The sequence below is a fragment of the Nelumbo lutea genome, chromosome 3, assembly GCF_056320005.1.
Source record: "Nelumbo lutea isolate HS-2025 chromosome 3, American lotus-T2T, whole genome shotgun sequence".
Classification (NCBI taxonomy): domain Eukaryota; kingdom Viridiplantae; phylum Streptophyta; class Magnoliopsida; order Proteales; family Nelumbonaceae; genus Nelumbo; species Nelumbo lutea.
Genome location: NC_142686.1, coordinates 115,971,195 through 115,992,721, shown reverse-complemented (window position 1 = coordinate 115,992,721; position 21,527 = coordinate 115,971,195). Strand labels below are relative to the sequence as shown.

General features: G+C 36.0%; 1 non-coding gene and 1 pseudogene across 2 annotated transcripts; both read left to right on the top strand.

Moving 5' to 3' along the window:
• The first annotated feature begins 482 nt into the window (after positions 1-482).
• Positions 483-554, top strand: TRNAD-GUC (transfer RNA aspartic acid (anticodon GUC)). The gene has a single exon. It is a non-coding gene; the product is annotated as a tRNA-Asp (tRNA).
• Positions 555-3,514: 2,960 nt separating this feature from the next.
• LOC148867873 (septin and tuftelin-interacting protein 1 homolog 1 pseudogene) lies at positions 3,515-6,501 on the top strand (annotated as a pseudogene). The gene has a single exon (XR_016109252.1). The product of XR_016109252.1 is annotated as a septin and tuftelin-interacting protein 1 homolog 1 pseudogene (transcript).
• Positions 6,502-21,527: the final 15,026 nt, after the last annotated feature.

Here is a 21,527-nt window from a genome sequence, read left to right as displayed (position 1 = left end):
CGATTAATTATGCGAACTGTTCAAATGGTTTTGACCTTTTTTTTTTGTTTTTTGTTTTTTTTATTTTTTGTTAGAACAGTGATCATTCAGGTTGAATGGTCGCCAAACCCCTGACCGGTTTGGTCTCCAGGCCGTTTTTAAAAACCTTGCTTCAACCAATTGACATTCTGCATTAAAATACGAATCTATGACATTCACGCATTATAATGTACATGAGTATAGGTAAAAAATATTGTGCTTCCGTATTCGAGTTAGGCTGGATTTTCAGTTAATCTTTTTGCAAACACAAGGGATTAAGAGTTATCATATATAGGGATTTCAATGGATCGGATTAATATGTAAATCATATTAATCCGGTCCTTTCAGGCTGAATTCGAATAAATTTTCATTCAGTTCAGGTCGATCCATTAGTGCCATGTCGGACTAGCGGGAATGGGTCGAAACAGATAAATAAGTATCCTATCTACCTAACAGCAACTTAAGTCGTTGTAGTATAGTGGTGAGTATTCCCGCCTGTCACGCGGGTGACCCGGGTTCGATCCCCGGCAACGGCGTATTTTAGCTTTTTCTTTTTTTTTTTTCAATAAAAAGAATCATCATAATATAGCTGGCTCCCGTGCAATGCATGGTGTTATTAAAAGAAATTCTGGCAGGAGCGGACAATATGAATTGGGTCAAGTGGTATTAAGATCATATCAATCCAAATTATTTTTGAGTTACCTGATATTAGATGAATTTATATTAATTTTTACTATTTTTATTACATTTTATTAGTTTTGTTACTATTAAATGCAATGCACAAGCATTGTTAAGTGACATTTATACAAGAGTCTTAGAACATTTGTAATTGGGCAAAGTGAGCCCTATCCATCCTAGCATTATTCTTGAGTCGTGTATTGTCAATAAATATAAAAAAACAAAACAAAACTCTAGAAGGGATTAGGGAGAGTTGTTACCATTTTCTATTAAGTTAAATTTAAAAATAATAAAATAATTTTTCCTAAGTCTAGTAAATTTTTTTTATTGTGTATTATTCTGTTAATTTTTTATTAGTAATTGAAATTTTAAATTCTTATAAATTTTGTAAAATTAATTTTACTATGGAGTAAGTTAATAAAGCTAAGTTTTTTAATATATTTTAATTATTAATTACTTAATAAGTTAATCATGTAAAGTAAGTTGTTGATTTTTAATTTTCCCTTATTTTTACTTTTCAATTACTTCCTCATTTTTAATATTTTATTGATAAATATTACTTTTAATATGTAAAAGATTTCCGTTATTTTTAGTGAAAATTTCTCTTATTTTATTAGTTCATTAAAATTAAGTTTCTACTTTTGTTATTTTTTTATCTTTTTTTTAGAAAATTACCCTTATTTTATCATTTTTCTATCTATTAACAAAATTTTTAACAAATTTTCAGTTTATCTTCCCTTATTTTTTCTGAATTTTCTATTAATTTATAATTAAAATTTTATTTTTTAGTAAAATATTCTCATATTTGATCTTTTTGTTTTCAATATTACATAATTGGGTCGAACCAATAAAACCAGATCCATGTATGAATTGGTAATTGAAGCTGGCTAGTGGAAAATTTTTGGGTATTCAAATTACCCGATCCTACTCCTTTTATTTTGAAATTGCATTACTAAGTCAAATTGATCAAACTTTATTGGCCCAGTTTGGTATGAATTGGTAATCGAAGCTAGCGGGTTGAATAGTTTTCAAGTATTCAAACAACCCAACATATGGACTTTATCTTTTTATGCATAACAACTTTTAGGCTCCTGGTTCATTCTTATTATTCTGGAAAACTGACAAAATTAGAGAAACAACTTAGATCAAAGGGTCTTTTTTTTGGGACCGAACTGGTAGTATTGGTTTTTGGAAAATTGGTAACTGGTAACTAGAATCAAATCAAACCAATCGGTTAATTGGTTGACCGGTTTGATTAATTGATGGTTTAGTTTATCGGTTTTTTTTTACTTTATAATATTTATTATAAAAATATATAATAAAAATTATAAAATATATATAATATTATAATTGTATTTATATTTTTAATTAATTTTTAATATTTTATTACTTTACTTTTATTATTTGTCTTATTGTATTATTAATTTTTTTCTCTGATTTTAGATATCTTTACTCATATTATTCCAATATTTAAGTTTTGATTTAAACATTAATATTTTCATTTATTGATGAAAAATTAAATGTATATATATGGAAGTTGTAGAGATATGAAGATAGAAAATGATAGATGGACAGAGAAGAGCATGGAAAGAGATGTTTGAATTAGATGTTTTATTGGATACGTGAAACAGATTAGAAGGTCTTTTAGGAGAAGTTTTAGGTGGGGAACATAATTTAGACTTAGTTTGGAAGGAATACAATAGAAATAGATAGAAAATAATACAAAATACAAAGTTTTGCAATGTACATATTTGAATTCACACAAGTTATACCCCTAAATCTTTTATCTCAAATCATTTTAACAAAGCCCGTACATTGCACTAGTCCCCGTTAATATATTTCTATTGCTGAGCTTTCAATTAAGCCGAGATCCTCGTTAGTACGAAGTATGACTTACACAATAGCAATTTTTGACAAGCTGCTCAAAGAAAGGAGCATCCCTTGTAATAGATCAACAAAACCTGAAGCTCCCAAATGGGCCTATATAGGTAATGTTTTCAACCCATCCTTTGAACCAGTCTGTCGAAAAGTACTCTACCAGGATTCTGGGTCCGGTTCAATTAAGACCCATCAAATGGTAAAAAATCATTGACTATGTCAATAACCGTTTGACCTATTCGATTCAACCATTGACACGTTTGACTCAATTACCGGGTCGCAAGTTGCTCAATCAATATATGTAAACTTTTGGAGGCCATAACTATGCACTTCATATCTGAATGGAGTGATTTTTTTTTTTGATTTTGGGTACCTTTTCAAGAGGTATGTGTTCCAAGGGGCCCTAGGTGCCTTGCCCCATTATTTTCGTAAAAAAAAACCCTTTTTAGCTTCAAATTGCAAATTTTAATGTTTTTATAAATAAAAAGAATTAGAAACCGAATTAAAAAACATAAATTAAATATAAAAATATATAACATATCTAAACTGTTTGATTTGACCAGCTGAACTGGTGACCCACGACCTGGAGGCAAAAATGGTTCGGCCTTAGGTCTAAAAAGCAATGACCCAGAAATAGAACCATTTTGGCCATTGGTTTTTAGGTCGACAGTTAGATTGTTTGGTTCGAATTGATGGCCCATTCTGACAAAAAAAATTAAAAAAATAAAAAATTACCAAAAACAATTGAATGGATTGAGGATTCGACCACCCGGATCAATGGATCTTTGACTGATTCAATGGTTTTTGCCGGGGATCGGGTTTGGGGTAAAACGAACTGGTTGGTTAGACGGTTCCCGGAACGAACGGTCCGACCGTCCGGTCAACGGCGGTTCGAAAACCATGGTATATAAGCCTTGTCCGGGTGGCCAATCACCGGCGTTAGGACTCGGGACCTGAAGAAGTCGGTGCTCTTTCAGAGTGACGAACGTTGAGACTATCCTTCTGCAACGAACATTCCGGTTAGCTTTTGCTTGATTTCTCCGCTTTATTAATCTCTCTTGCTTTCGTTCTATTTCTCAAAACCTTGGAGGATTTAAGTGAGGTATTACCAGAAAATGGATGAGTACCAGCATATGGAGAGATTTGGAATGGAAAACGATTACGAAGACGGGCAGTGGATTGGTGGAGAATTCTATTACAGGAAGCGCAAGGAGAAGCGACGGCAGACGAAGGAAGATGTACTGTACGGAGTTTTCGCGGACAGTGATTCGGATAATGATGATTCGTCCAGGAAGCGGAAGAAAGATTTTTTCTCAAAGTCGGATTTTACGAAGCCGGTGAATTTTGTATCGACTGGTACCGTGATGCCGAACCAGGAGATTGATAAGAACAGTAAAGAAGAGAGGAACAGAGAAGAGGACGTGGGGGAGGAAGAGGAGGAAGGAAGGGCTGGGTTAGGGCTTTGTTCGAATGTGGGGTCAGGACTAGGTTTTAGGCAAAATTCGACGAAGAAAGATAGTGGTAATGAGAATGATGTGGACGATAATGATGATGATAATTTTCTTCCGACTGCGTTTGGTAGGATTATTAAGGAGGGTGTGCAGCGGCGGGAGAGAGAAAGAGAGAGGTTGAAGTTGGCTCAGAAACCTCAGGGAAGAAGAAGGGAATCAGAATTTGGTGATGTTGGGCAGTTTGAGAAGTATACGAAGGGGATAGGGATGAAATTGCTTGAGAAAATGGGGTACAAGGGAGGTGGATTGGGTAAGAATGAACAAGGTATTGTTACTCCGGTTGAAGCCAAGTTGCGGCCGAAGAACATGGGAATGGGTTTTAATGATTACAAGGAGGCAAGTTTACCTGTTGTAGAGGAAGTGGAAGAGAAAAAACCTTCATCTGGAATAACTCGGCCTACTGGACGGGCAAAAGAGAAACTTTGGTCAAGGCAAAGTCGGGGAAAGAAAAAGGATTATATCACAGCTGAGGATTTGCTTGCGAAGAAGCAGGAGCAGGGTCTGGAAGTTGTTCAGAAGGTTCTAGATATGAGGGGACCGCAGGTACGGGTTTTGACGAACTTGGAGAATTTGAATGCTGAAGAGAGGGCAAAGGAAGAGGACACACCATTGCCCGAGCTTCAACATAATATAAGACTGATAGTAGACTTGGCCGAGCTTGATATTCAGAAATTGGACAGGGATTTGAGGAATGAGAGGGAGACAGTGGCGACTCTGCAGAAAGAGAAAGAGAAGCTTCAAAAGGAGGCATCTCGGCAGAAGAAACAGCTGGATAGCATGGAAGACATAGTTGAGGTGCTGGAGCGAATAGGTGTGGAAAACTCGTCAGGGACATTGACACTGGAATCACTTGCAGAGGTCTTTTATGACTTACAGAAGAGATATGCTGATGATTACAAGCTCTGCAACTTGTCTTGCATTGCATGCTCATTTGCATTGCCTTTGCTGATTAGAGTGTTTCAAGGATGGGATCCGCTTCAGAGTCCATTGCATGGGTTGGAGGTGATGTCTTCATGGAAGAGTCTATTGCAAGGAAATGATTGTCTTGATTTCTCAGATCCAACATTACCCTATGTCCAGTTGGTCATGGAGGTTATTTTTCCTGCTGTGAGGATATCTGGGACTAATACCTGGAGAGCCAGAGATCCTGAACCAATGCTTCGATTTCTAGAATCATGGGAGAACCTATTGCCTCCCCTAGTTCTTCAGACCATTTTAGACACTGTGGTTATGCCAAAACTAACAGATGCTGTAGAGTCATGGGACCCTCGTCAGGAGACTGTCTCGATCCATGTATGGGTGCATCCATGGTTACCATTATTGGGACAGAAACTGGAGACTCTGCATCATACAATAAGATTCAAATTGGGAAGTGTTCTTCATGCTTGGCATCCAAGTGATGCATCTGCTCTCACAGTACTATCTCCTTGGAGGACCGTGTTTGATCCTGCCAGTTGGGAACAGCTTATTGTTAGATATATAATTCCAAAACTGGTGAATGTACTGCAGGAATTTGAAGTAAACCCTGCAAATCAGAAACTCGAGCCATTCCATTGGGTCATTGCTTGGAGACATGCTATTCCAATTCATCATATGGTTACTATGTTGGAGGTGGGTTTCTTCACCAAGTGGCAGCAGGTTTTATACCACTGGTTATGTTCAAACCCAAGGTTCGATGAAATTGAGAAATGGTATTTAGGTTGGAAAGAACTTTTTCCAAAAGAGCTGTGGGAAAATGAGCGTATATGGTATCAGTTCAAGGTAGGGCTTGACATGGTTAACCAGGCTGTTGAAGGTATGGAGGTGGTGCAACCTGGGGTTAGGGAGAAAATGAGCTACCTTAGGGTGACAGAACAAAGGCAATTTGAGGCGCAACAGAAAGCAGCAGCCCATGCTCAGCAGCAAGGAATAAATGCTGTTCCTGAGTTGAGCTTAAAGGAAGTTATTGAAACTTATGCACAGCAACATGGATTACTGTTTAAACCTAAGCCTGGTAGACTATACAACGGTCTTCAAATTTATGGCTTTGGTAATGTGAGCATTTATATGGAATCCTTAAATCAAAAGATCTTTGCTCATACAGAAGAAGGATGGTCGTTGGTTACACTAGAGAAGTTGCTGGAGATGAATCTTAGTTCTGGCCAGAGAGGACATTGAGTTTTGTAGTACATAGTTTGTTTTCAATGACTTATAAAAACTGCTAACTCAAGGTTTGTTTATCCTTGAATTCAAATTTGGTGATACATTTAAGCATAGTTGTCAAGGCAATGCCTAGGCCAGCGCCTAGGCAACAAGGCGCCCTTGGAGTCTCGCCTCGCCTAATCGCCAAGCAGTTTTCTATAGCGTGTTATAACAGACTTTTATATTCTTAATTTTTGAGGTTATAATTATAAAAAAAGACAATTTTAAACTAAAACATTCATTTTGCGTGTTTATATACTAATTTCTTTTGGTTATTTTCTTATTTGTTAGGGTTTAATCAACACAAACATTGCTAAATGCTGCATTGAACCCTCAAAGACTTCAAAACCTGAACCAATAAGTAAGAAAGAACATAAAATGTTGTCCAATCAACACATTTTCTTCTTTTTCTTTACTAATTGTGTTTTTATATACTAATTTCTTCTACTTCTTCTTCTTCCACCTTTTCTTTTCTTCTTTTCCTATAACAGAAATAGGATTATGGAAGTGAAGCAAAGATAGGGATTGGGTTTGTGAGGGTGTTTGAGAAGGTTTGGCACAAACCACTTGGACATCTCATGGTATATACAAGTTACTAGAAGTGACCCATGTGATGCACAACCTAGTGCAATGTAACTTGTAGAAAATCACTGAAATATCTTGAGGGTCCCTTGCTAGAAAAGGAATAAACCTTTAATAACAAAAGAAAATCTGCTGATCAAAAAATAACAAAAGAAGTTACAAAGTAGCACAGTGGAAGGAAAATTTATCTTTCCCTGCTTGTAAATAACCATAGGTGCGAAATGGAGAATATTATGTATTTTAGTCTACAAAATGAAAATAAAAATATTATACCAGTTATTCTTGTACCACTATCAAATCACCTAAAATTGCATTGAAGGAGAGCAAAGCTGCATTTGGCATTCATTATTTTAAGGACTTATCTCCTTTTTGCTGTAAAAAACTCGGTGTTCATGGGGGCATTTTAACTGCAAAAAGGAGACAAGTACTTAAAATAACGAATGCCAAATGCAGCCCAAGTGTCCAGAGCAATGAAGAGGCAGTTAACCTGAGTCTCCTTAGTCAAATTTCTCAGCTCAATACTTGGTGATCTTTTGCTTCAGCATGCAATTTACATCATTGATTCCGGCACACTACCATACAAATCAGGCATAACAGAATTTTATCACACAAGAATAACACCTGATAAAGACTTTCTCCTCTCATCCAATAGCATTGTTTTTTTTATCACTTTTTTAATACTGTTTCTTAACCTATAGAACTATTACCTTTTAATATAAACACATCCATATTTGAATGGGGGAGGGCTCCATTGAAAGAATAAATGATACAGTAATACTGTTTTTGTACAGCTTTGAGGGTTCTCACCCTCCATGGTAATACAATTAAATTTCCACTTATCAAAAAGGGAAAAAAAAGAAGAATGTGATGTAGGGCAATGAGAGGAGGTCGGCTTCTGTTCTCACAGACCTCTAAAATCTGTATTATGGAGAACGTTTAACATTCTATAGCATAGAAATGACATTATTTGAATATTCAGTGAACTTCAAGGGTTGTTATACTGCTGGTGATTTTCAGATTAAAATATTCTTTGTAAATTGAAGCCATTTTTGGTTGAGAAACAGGTCCATGGCAATAAAACAAGAAAGTTTGTGGCACAAAAAATAATGTACCCCAGGCAAACTTTTTAATTGTGATTCATCCTTGGCCATTCTCTCATATTTGATGTTCAAGCCGAACTAGGGCTTCTTTCAACAGTCTTGAGTAACTCTCTCTCTCTCTCTCTCTCTCTCTCTCTCTCTCTCTCTGTTTATTAACCATGAAAATGATGAGTTAAAGAGAGGAATGGATTTTTTGGACCTCTCTGTTTTCAAAATTTCATGATTGAACAATTAATTATATGTAGCTTTTTGGGTTTTCTCCATGCTGTTTAGGTATTTTCCTATTCCACTCTATTTTGATTGTTTCCATTAATGTAATCTATTTGTTCCCAGAGTAGCTTGAAACTCCATGGCCCAAAATGAAAAATGCTCGAGAGGAAATGCTACTTTATATGAGAGATTAAAATGGAGTGATGCAGATCCATATGGGGCAGGCAGCAGGCTGGGAAATTGGCTGAGAGGTTGAAGGTTTTAAATGTACGATTGGTCGGAAGGTTTGTTGGAGTTGAGCTGGAGGAGAAAGTGGAAGCTTGGGTGGCATTTGAATGGGATAAGGAGAGAATCTTGGGAATGCAGAAGCTGAACGGGAGTTTGTTCTTGTTTATGCTCCATGATAGAATTGATGTTGGGGGTGTTTGGGGGATAGAAGAATAAGGGCGATGTGGATTGGGCTCTTGGGTATGCCTTTGCATGCGTAGTGCCTTATCACGTTTAAAACGATTGGAGATTTTTGTGGAAAATTCCTAAAAACTGATGAGAGAGAAATAGGTGGGAGAAAATTGATGTAGCAAGAATCTTAGTGGAATTTGATGTGTGCACTGATGTTCCAAGCTCTGCAACATTTTGGTTAGCAAGAGAAGACTACGAGTTAAGATTTTTTCTGAGGGAGAAGATCATACTTATATCAGGGCAGGTGGCGGAGCTGAGAGGGGAGGCGTTGGCAAGGGAGAATAAGCAGATTGGGGGTTGGAGACTTAGTCTCTAGCTTTCAGCGTTGGTGAATTGGGGAAGGTGAAGCGTTGCTTGGAGGTTGAAGTCAACTGGGGGGGGGGGGGGGGGAGTTGAGGGGCAAGGAGGTAATCTTGGGCGGGGTTGATTCGCTAGTTGAGGAGCGCATGGAAAAGGAGGCGAGGTAGCATTGGAAGAGTGTACCTTGCGTGTTTGGGTGACTTAATGAGGGTCTTAATGGGTTGCAGCAGGTCTATATAGGCATTGGAGTTGGATGTGTGACCCACTCCTTAAAGGTGAATCAAAAGATTGGAAATAGCGAAAAACATGATCATTTAAAATGTCTCTAATTTCCCTAATATTTCAACGATATATTTCCATTTTCATAGGTAGTGGCATAGAATTTTACCGGAAGATATATTCCCTTTAATAAACACTATCAACACTATGTGGATTATAGGAGAGAGTTTCCATGATATATTTCCATTTTGACTTCTATGGGTAGCAACATGAAATTTTACTAGAATCAACATATTTCCCAATTAACACTATTAGTATTATGTGGAGTACAAGAAAAAAGGACAACTTAGTGCCCGGGGCTCCCATTAATGCGAGATCTGTGGAGGGAAGATGTTTGCAACCTTAACGCTATAGATAGGTTGCAATGGAGCAACCCAACAGTTGCACCAAGGCCCACACTCACTATGTGGAGTACAAGAGATAGTATTAAACATAAGTTGGTGATAATATTGTATATAAGTGGAATAACAATGTTATTGCCCACCTAACTTACATGATTACTGTAATCTGTCATAGATACTTCATGTGAGAAGAGAAGAAATAGAAGAGAAGAGAAGAGAAGAACAGAGCAAGATGTAGGGGTTTGAGTCCTGTTTGTTTAGAGAGAGGACCCTTTTGAACCCTTTTGATATTAATAAAGATAAAAATTACAGAGAGGTCCCTAAGAATAGGAAACTTATAGAAAGACCCCTGCATCGAAAACACACAACAAAAAACACCTTACAACACTCTCCCTCAAGTTGGGTTGTAGATATCATACATACCCAACTTGTTACCATAGTTTTCAAGGTGTTAAGGTCAGTCTAGGCGATGGGGGGGGGGCGCCTAGGCGATGGATATATATTTTTTTTATATAGAAAACATAGATCCTAAGGTAATTTCCTAGGTATCATAACCATATTTTCTTAATAATTACTCATAAGAAAAGTATAGATTTCATACTAAACTAAAGAAAATCAACATGTTCATGAGAAAAAAAGAAAAAGGAAAAGAAAATTCAAAAAATATAGGGGTTGAACCCTTATTTTTGTTATGGAAAAAGAAGAAAAAGGAAAAGTAGTAGTAGAAGTAGAAAATGTGTTGATTAGACAAAATTTTAAGTTCTTCCTTACTTATTGGTTTAGGTTTTAAATTATTTGAGGGTTCAATATACCATTTAGCAATGTTTGTATTGATTAAACTCTAACAAATAAGAAAATAATAAAAAGAAATTAGTATATAAACACACAAAATGAATATGTAATTTAATGGTGCCTATTTTATAATTATAATGTCAAAAAATAAAGAATAAAAAAGTATTTTATAATACATAGTACAAAACTGCTTAGCAATTAGGTGAGACGAATCTCAAAGGGCGCCTTGTCACCTAGGTGTGTTGCCTTGACACCTATGCTTGTTACATAGCTCTTCATGGCATAGGGAAGTCAAACCCTTTTTAAATATATCAGCCACTTGTTCCCTAGACTCACCGAATGGTATACAAATTCAATTTTGTAACAAATGAAGTGCTTGTCAATGTAAATATGTTTGATTTTTTTCATGTAGAACTGGATTGTGAGCAATGCTGATTGCAACCTTGTTGTTATAGTACAATGACATAGGATTTGAATCCCACACACCCAACTTAATGAGCAGATTTTTCAACTATAATAGTTCAACAACTCCTTGAGACAACCTTATACTTTGCTTTTTCACTTGACTTTGTAACCACACATTATTTTTTTTACTCATCCAAGAGATCAAATTTCCTCATACAAAAGTGCAATAACTAGTGGTGGACCATCTGCCATTAGCAGAACTAGCCCACTCAACATCGATATAACCTTCCACCTTGAGATGAGCTTGTTTAGTTAAGAAAAGACCCCTACTGGGCGTCGTTTTAAGTAGGATAGAACTCTCTTGGAATCCTTAAAGTGCGAAGGTCTAGGTGAGTGCATAAACTGATTCAAAACACTCACAACAAATGCAACATCCAGTTTAGTTATGGAAAGGTATAGAAGTCTCCCAATAAGTCTCTGATATCGATGAAAATTAGATATTGCTTCGACTTCACATTTTCCAAGTTTATTACTTGGACCCACAAGGGTCTTAGTTAGTTTACATCCCAACTTCCCAGTGTCCTTCAACAGGTCAATGATATACTTCCTTTGAGAAATAAAAATGCTTTTGTCAGACCGAGCAACTTCAATGCCAAAAAAGTATTTTAGAGGACCAAGATCATTTACTTCAAACTATGAGGTAAGAAATCCCTTCAATTCTTGAAAATTTTCCTTCCAATTTCCTATTATCACAATATCACCCACATACATAATCAAAATGGAAATCAACTCACATTTTCTCTTTATAAATAGTGTGATCACCTTGGCACTGTACCAAAACCAACTTGTTGAATAACACTTTTGAACCTCTCAAACCATGCCCTCAAGTATTGTTTCAACCCATATAGAGATTTCCTCAAGTAGGAATGGCAACGGGGCGGGGACGGGGGGAGCCTCTCCCCATCCCCGTGGGGCGGAGAGTGCTCTCCCTGTCCCCGCTAACGGGGAAAAAAATTTTTCCATCCTTGTCCCCGTGGAGGGAAAATCATCTCATCCTCGCCCCATTCGGGGCGGATCCCCACGAGGATCGGGGAAATGGAGAAAATTGCTATCCCTAGCAACAAACCTTATCCTTGTTGCCCTATACTTGAAATCTAGGAGGCTGAGACATATATACTTGTTCATCGAGGTCACTATTTAGAAAGACATTCTTTACATTTAGCTGATGAAGAGGCCATGAGAAGTTGAATGCTAGAGATAACTAAACACAAATAGAATTTATCTTGGCAACGTGAGCAAAAGTCTCATTAGAATCCACACCATGTGTTTGAGAGAACCATGAATTCGATGCTTTATTGTAAATACCCATTTACAACCTATTGATTTCTTTCACTCCAGAAGATCAACAAGGTCCCGTGTATGATTTTTATGAAGGGCATTAATTTCTTTACACATAGTCATTTTTCATTCAGGTAGATCCAATGCCTCTACAACACATTTTGGAATAGAAACATTATAAACAGGAGAGATAAAAGCTCTAAAACTAGGAGACAAAGTAGTACTGGAAGTAAAGCGGGCAATAGGGTGCTTGCTACAAGTACTCACACAAGAAATAGATTCAAGGGTACATGAAGGATAACTGATGTGAGGATTTGCCTCATGAGAGTCTAATGGCAACGACTGCACAACAACTTGTTCCACACCTGTATTTAGTGGTTGATTTAACGATGGACCCTTTAACATTGCTAGATATAATGAGAAAAGTATGATAAGGTGGTGGAGGCGGTAGAGGTGACAAAGATTGTTGCTAAGATGTTTGGAGTTGTGAAGGAAAGGAAAAGATACATCATCTCACCTCACCACTACTCTCCCCCTAAGGTGAGATAGGGAAAAAATGATGGAACTCAAAGAATGTTACATTAATAGAGATAAAGACTTTATGAGACAAAAGGTCAAAACACTTATACCCCTTGTGAGTGGTAGGATAACCAAAAAAATACACAAGAAATAGCATGGGGGTCCAACTTACCAGATGCAAGATACACGTTTTGAACAAAGCATTGGCAACCAAACACTCGAAGAGGAATGAAAAATAGTGGGGATGAAGGAAAAAACAACTGATGTGGGGCCTGAGAATGTAATAGACATGATGGCATGTAGTTAATCAAGTATGTAGTAGTGAGAATATCATCATCCCAAAAGCACTTTGAAACATTCATACGGAGAAATAAACCACGAACTACTTCCAACAAATGTTTGTTTTCCCTCTACGCAACACCATTTTGTTTTGGTGTTTTAGGGCACAAACCTTGATGTAGAATACCATTTTTTTAGGAGATAAGCATTGACATCCTCAACAAAATACTCTTTGCATTGTTTGAATGAAGAATCTGAGTATTAACATGGAATTGAGTATATATCATACGATGGAAGTTTTTTTATAACATTGGGAATTTCATCATGAGAGCAAAGTAAATATATCCATGTGTAGTCGAGTAGTCATCAATAAAATTAGTGAAATATCAATATCCACTTTCAGCAACAATAGCACAAGGGCCCTATACATCAAGATGCACAATGTGAAAAGGAAAATTAGATTTTTATTAATAGAAGGATATGAGCTTTTACAATGTTTGCTTAATTGGCAAGTAAAACATTCTAACGATGACAAAGACATTGACTTGAACAAGTCTAGAAGCAAACATCTTAAGGAAGCAAATGACAAATGACCAAAACAACAATGCAAGAGATAAATCTCATCTTTATTACAATGACTCTTTTGTAGACTTGATTGACTCAATAAACTAGTGCTTGTAGAAGAAGCTAATGCCAATGAACCCAAAATGTAAAGTCCATCTATCATATGTCCCATAGTAATCATCCTCCTCGAAGTCAAATCTTGACACACATAAGAATCAAGAAAGGAAGTTAGAGAACATTTTAATGACTTAGTGATATAATTGATATAAAGAAGATTAATAGACATTTTTGAACATGATAAACATCAGACAAGTTTAAACTAACAAGAAGGGAGACAACTCCTTGTCTAGCAATAGAGGAGAAAGAGCCATTAGCAAGCTTAACTTTATCTTTTCCAAACAAAACATGATAACAAGAGAAAAGATAAGACTTACCGATCATATGATTTGTGGCCCCTGAATCAATGATCCAAGGAGATTGAGAAGAAATGGATGAAACATGAAAAGCATTGCATGGCTACCTGAGTTTATTGCATAAGGAGTGGAGGGAGTAAGGGAAGTTTCCTCCAACTGTATGAGAACACGCCCAAACTGCTCAAATTGATCACGCATGGTACTCAGAAGACCTTCCCTAGGTGTAGACCATGTAGATTGAACAGTGGAGGAGCCTTCATTACTTGATTGTTGTTGTGTTTCTTGATTTGGTGTAGTTGAAATAGTATTGGCTGCCATTTGGTTTCTTACTTTGCTTCTCTTGGAACGTTTTAGGTTTTCCATGTAAATCCCAACAAAAATCCTTAGTGTGTCCAAACCTTTTACAATGGGTACACCATAATTCATCCTTGCCAAAATCACTTCTTTTTTGCGTATCATTTTTCTTATTTTCACCCTTAGTTAGGAAAGCAACCTGCTCTCCCTAAGGAGGATTCATAGCTACCTCCTACTTTGATTGGATTGAATCAAAGCAAAGACTTCTTCAAGACTCGGAGTTACTTGCTCTCAAAATTTGAACTTGAATAGGTTTATAAATGGAATTTAGACCTGCCAAAAAGGCAAATACTCTTTCTTTAGAAAGTAATTTTCTATAAGCAGAAGCATCATCATTGTTTTTCCAACCGATAGTTTTATAGTGGTCCAACTCCTTCCACATAGATGTGAGAGAAGAACAATAAGCTATAAGAGATTTATTCCCTTGCTTATAGGATAATGATTCTACTTGTAATTGATAGATTCTAGCAAAATGCCTTTATTCCAAATAAGTTGATATTGCTTGGCCCCAAAATCTCCTTAGCAGTTTCATCCCAAATGAGACATGAGTCCACATCACTTGCCAACAAAATACATTCCAACACCCTCCCAATATGATCCACACATCTCATACATGGCAGTAGGGATGTCAATAGGTCAAGTTTGGTGTGGTTTGCCTAACCCGATACTGATCCAATCCAATTCATAGCATTTCAATTGTATTTTTTTTAATACGTTTTGAAAACCTAAAAGCCATTAGTTTAAGTTAGAAATTTGTTTTAGTGTCACTTTTTCTATTAAAAAAATAAAAAAACTAAAATCAACATATAAGTAAAGGCTTAACTTTTAGGCTGTGTATATGCAAGGTATCATAACCCGACAAGGCAGGTCAACAAAAAACCAAACCCAACTCACGTCAAAAGAATCAAAACCCTAACCTGACCCTAAAGTTGAATATGCCCGATCTTATAGGGTTGGGTCAAGCTGGATTTATGGTTTAACCCAGTCCATTAACACATCTACATGGTACATGGCAGGTCTCACTTTTATGGTGGGTCCAGGGCCTCATGGTGAGATGTACGGTGTCAAAGAATGTTGGGAAGGTGTTGAAACGTGATTTAATGGTAGGATATCCCAACTCAAAGATTGAATCTCTAGTCTCCACTACAATTATCCAAATAACTTACCAACTAAGAAGTTACCATTAGGAATTCAGATGGGTTTCCCGTGGAACGCGCCCAACAGCTCATCTCTCATGCATGAGGAACATCCACATTTACATAGGGGCTTCTAACTTTACAAGTACTGCTCCACTTAGACAGCCCATAAATAAAGAGTTCGGCTTCAGTCAGGGCAAAGTCCATTTGAGCAGCTTTTATTGTCTTGTATTGAGAATATCTCCGTACTTGTGTACTTTATTTCATGAAGAGATATTTCCAATGCAAGGTTGCAAAAAGATGTTAGAACGGTATGGGCACAGGTTTGCCCTGATGGAAACCGATTTTATAAGCAAAAGCCTGAAATAACCCATCTTAAAGTAAAAAACACGGTTTTTTGCTGAAGTTCCTTTTAATGGCTTCAAAGCAGCCCTAATTGCATTTCAGCCTAAAAAACGACTTTTACATCTTCAAATGGGCCTGAACAAAAGTTAAAGAAACCCAGGTTCTCTCTCTCTTGTTAAACTAACTTGCAGGAATATTTTGGACAATTCATGCGCACATTAGAGTGGTCCAGGCCTAATTTGGATTCTTTGATAACAATTTAGATAGAGTTGTAACTTCCATTTTCTTTAGGGCAAATGCTACTGTCAGTGGTGAGTTTCTTAAATTGCCACTGAAACATTCCATTTTATTGGATGCAAAAACTTGTGAAACTTCAATTTTGCAGAATCTGATGGATGCCTGAATCAAATAGTTATATTGTCCAATGAAAATGGTTAAATTTTATATAATAATTATAATGGCCCGGGACAGTCCACTTTGCCATAGACAAGCAGTTCCCTGGGCTACGGCTGCGCAGTTAAATTTGGCCACATCATCCATATATATGTTCAAGGAGGAATGAAGGGTGTTGAACTGCAACACTTGATGACGTGGCTGAATTTGAGGTTGCAGCCTAGGCTACAACTTGATAGTAGCAAGGAAGGAATTTCATTAGAGGATTCCTTATTTGCAAATCCATCATATTAAAGAATAGCATGGTAAGCATCATTTGTATTATGAAGTAGTTATCCATCATATTAAAGAATAGCATGAAATATTTGTACATATTTGCTCAGTTTGAAAAGAGTATAAATATAAATATGTACAGTACAAATACATACAAAATAATACAAAATACATAGTTCTATACTCTACATATTTGTATTTGTACTCCTTCCAAACTGAGTCTTAGGCTGTGTTTACTTGCAATGCGATTTTATTTGTACTATTATAAATGCATGGGAATACAAATGAAAAAAAAATGCAAGTTCTTGTTTAATTTTGCTTTGGGCTTTTTCTTTATTCTGCTTCATGTCTTAATTTACTTCACTTGTACTGCAATCAAACAAAATAAGTTAAAATTTAAAGCAAAAATAAGTCAGAATTTACACTCAAATCATTTGCATGACATACTTTTGCATCAGTGTACATTTATTTACGTTGCAACCAAACACAGCCTCAATTTTGGAAGAATACAAATACAAATATATATATATTGAAAATACTAGGCTTATAAATATTGTATGCAAGATTTTGCACTGAAAAGAGTACAAAATACACACATGTACAGTGCAAATACAGGTTTAGTAATATAAAACCTGAGCCCTTAGAGACAGAAAACATTTTTATGTTTCATTTTCTTTATGAATCTAAAGAAAATGAAATTTAGATATTATAAGTAGAACTAAATCAGATGTTTCTTTGAGAATAAAATTGTAATAGTAAGTATATATATGTAATAATAAATAAGATGATATTTGAATAACTCCTTTTTTAAATTTAAGAGCAAAATTATTGGAGAGAATAAATAATTATAACACTGATTTAACTTGATATGCAAAATTGTCCTTGGAGAAACAGATCATGAAAAGGCCTCTTGCCCTGGCCAGAGTGGCCACCAATAAAACAGTAAGTGAGCAGGATAGTGCTTCTGGGGTGCTGATGAATTTAGAAGGAAAAGAAGCCAGGAGTACCAACTTGGGCACATCAAGCTATTGCTAGCTCCCAATGAATTGAATATAGCCTAATGCCAAAAGGGATCTAATTAAAAAGAGAGAGAACTATCTGTACCAAAAATCCATGGAATGCATAAGTTGTTGGGGTCCATAAGACCACTTCTGTACAGAATGGAATGAAATAGGACACTAGGCGAATTTGAGGACCACTTTATATGATGGCTTCTGAACATGTAGTATTGTAGTGTATGGTAATATGCTCCATTTTGGTATCTCATCCCTCCATCATATCCCATTCGCCAAGGCTGCTACAACTAACATATATGCCCTCTTTTAGCTTTTTGAGATTTAACTCCATGTGCCAAGGAACCATTCAACTTAAAAGCTTAAACTGGTAGGTGAGGTCTTTGAATATGTTTTATTCTCTCATATAAATGTTTATTAGGCTTGAAGTGAAGACAAGCATAGATTCATTCATAACTTGTATTGAAATTTAATTAATTATAATGGAAGCAGTGAGAATCAGATACTAAACCACTTAGTCAAAGTGGCTTTGATACCTTGTCAAGGAATCATTGAATCTAAAAGTTTAAATTGTTAGGTGACATCCATGAATAGGCTTTTATTCTCTACAAAAATCAATTGGGAATAAGGAGCTTAAAGCTCATTCTCCTTATAATGCAATTTTGCTTCACTTTTGCTTCGGAGCTTATTTGAGTTACCTTTTTACTTCATCGGTGAATCAGAAGAGTTCAAATCTCTGCCCCACAACGCCCCACAGTACATCCCCGCCGTGTATTGATAGCATCTCCCGATGATGACATTATCGGTTCTGATACCATCATCGGGAGATATTCTCAATACACGGTGGAAATGTGCTGTAGGGCATTGTGGGGCGGAGTAATGACATAAATCATTCAAATTTAGCCCGAGAAATGATTAGCCATTGACATGGTGGAGTGAAATTAATATATAATACAGAATAATGCAAACAAACAACGATTAGTGCAACTCTGTATGTATCTCCTTGTGGGCTGTGGATGCTGATATCCATAGGAGGATATATACACTACAAGACAAAGCTGGACATGTCATTTTATGGGTTCCACCCATTTGTTGCGAGAAGAAAATCAAGAGTTACACTAATCTCAAACATAGAATGTTGTGGATATTTTCTGAAGATGCGAATAACTTTTTTTTTTTCTTTTTTTTTCTTTATTATAATTAATATATTTCCCTTGAATGGTTAATTATTTATTTGAACAATTAACTTCTTTTTCCTTCTGCACATGACTTGTTTACCTATTGGGAGTTTGAATTTATACCTCACAAAATCCTCCTCACACCATCTCATAACAAATTGCAACTGTATATCGAGAATATCTCTTATATTTATATATTTTTATTTATGAAGAGATATTTTCAATGCATTTCTGCAAAAGGTAGTAGAAAGAAGGGCTTAGTTTTAATGCCTTCAATATGCTATACATATATAGACTGAATGAGATAATGGGTCGATATTGGTACTTCCATTTGGAACAAACATTGGAGCATGGATATCACCTATTTGTCACATTATCATCCAATTCTATAATATAACATTATAATATATCACATGGTACCACTAGCGTCTCCACCCTTGGGGTTGCAAACAGTATTTGATTGTTCAAAATTTGAATTATATTGGAATTTGTTTTATTTATGATTGAATCAAGTATGGATTCACCCTATCTAAAATCTGATTATATATATGCTTCAAATTTATATTGATCTATTCATAGTCGATTGGGTTCAATTCGTCATAGACCCATTCAGTTCAGCTAGGGCTGTTCACCAACAATGCTAAATCGATCCAATCCAACTCGATTTAGTCGGGTTTTTTTTACCACCGGTCGGTTTTGGATTATGAAGAGGGATAAACTGAAGAAAATAAAAAATAAATCGAACCGAATTAATTAGTTTTTGATTTTCAAGTCTTTCTCTAACTAGGTAATCTTTATCCTAGTTTATTCTTTCTAGTTAATTATTTATTTTTTTACATTAAAGAGCAATAAAACATTAGTTAAATAGAAATTACTTTTGTCTTTAGGACTATTTTCCTTTTTTGAGTAAAAAATTTTACACTAAATATATGACTGTTTATAAACATTGCCAAACTGACCCTTTATATTTGTATGGTTTTGTTTAATGACAGCCAGTTTCGATTTGCTTTTTAAATAATCCAACCAGATTGAATCGATTGAAAAAAATTTATTAAACCAACTCAACCCAACCCATAAACAACCCTAAGTCCAGCCACTTCAACTGTTACCAGAGCAGGTGAAGAATACTTTCCCCGTTCCGATTGGCTGGCACATGGACACGGCCAAGGTCAAGTAGTGCTTTAATTCATAGTGTGGATGATGTTATCTAGTGGAGTGGTCCCCTAGGGGAGAAGCTAGCGGCCTACTAACATTAGTCACCTAGAGCGGACAACTGATAAGTTGAACGTAAAGCCGGGTCGATGTTTAGAAAATGACCCATCAGGCCATCACCCAGGGACCGTGGGTGGTGTTGTTTTCAATCTCTCCCCCTTCTTTCATTTAATTAAAGGCCTCCAACATATAACTAGTACACTACTGGTAATTACTCTTTAACTGTTCGACTGTCAAGTCGGGTTGCCTCAGTTGAATAAACATTACATCGGATTCGGGTTAAGAATTTGGTCCATTCACAATTTTCAGAGTCATCAAAACAAGGCAACACTTTTCTATCAAATTGTCTCCATTCCACACTTTCTTTCTGAGGTGTATATGAAAATATTGTCTTTAGAATGTTATTTGCCTCTACTCAGTTTTATTAAATTTGATGTTGGGTTATAAGTAAATCCGTTCCTAGAATACAACAAAATCTTGAGCGAGAATCTACAACCAGTAAAGTTGAAGAGTCTCAAAAAAAACTTTTGTAAGACAGTAGCAAATCAGACTGAGAGAGACGGGAGTGATTTTGAAAACTTGTGTGTGCAAATGTTTAATTTACACTCCTTAAATAGTTTCTAAAGAGTTATGGAGCAGAGGAAAAACCTCCATACTCTCCTCTTTATATCTAAGGAGTGTAAATAAGTTCCTGTTAAAAAACTCAAAACAAGTTTTATAATTTTTCAATGTAGGACAAGTTAAAATTTGGTTTTAGTAAGATAAACAAGTTACTTTTCAATACATGTGTTAAGGTGTATTTTTCATGCAATTTATCAATCAAACCCCATTGGATTTAATCTCTAATGAGATTAAAATCCAATAGTTTTCTCCTAAAATGGCAATGTTTGGAGGTATTTGGTTTCATTGTTGTTTTTTATTTTTCTTCTTTTTTTTTTTTGAGAAAACAATTCTATATTGGAGCCACATTCGCGATCATGCTTTACAATATGGGACCAGATTTAGTAGGCACATCAAAGTAAGCATGTTAAATGAGCACTTGATAAATATTTTGACAACTGTCAAAAGTGGGTATTAATATTTTTCAAAGGTGGGGTGAGGGCATTTTAAGGGAGAGGTGACAAAAAAGTTTTCAAATGCTCATTGAACGTGCTTACAACTTCGCGCCTACCTCATCCGAATCCTTGCAATGTTAAGAAAAAAAACAAAAAATGTCAGAAAAGACATTTTCCAAAGCAACCCCTTTTTTTTGAAAATCGTTACATTTTTTTTAAACGACCAACCAAACAACAAATGAGGTGCTATTTTCTTAGTGTTTTCAAACCACTGTTGACCCGGACGGTCAGATGATTCAGCCTAGGAACCGTCCAAGCAACTGGTTTCATTTCATCCTCAACTTGTTCCTGTTAAAAAATCGTTGATTTTGTCAATGACCTACTAATCTGGGTAGTTGAACCATCAATTCATTCAACATATTTAACGATTTTTGACCGTTTTCTTATTTTAATTATTTTTTATTTTTTCAGTCAGAACGAGCCATCCATTTAAACTGAATGATCAAACCATTAACCAAAAAAACCAATGGTCAGAAGGGTTCTAATTTCAGGTCGATTTTTAAAACTTGTTTTCTCATATAAGAAAAGTGGAACCAAACGCCATCTAAAAGAAATGGGGAATCATCACGTTATGATGATTGACTGCGTTCTCGTTGACCCGGTCGTGAGTCCATGACTCATGAGTCAAGAGAACCCTTCGGCCCTTACCTTCGTGTTCATC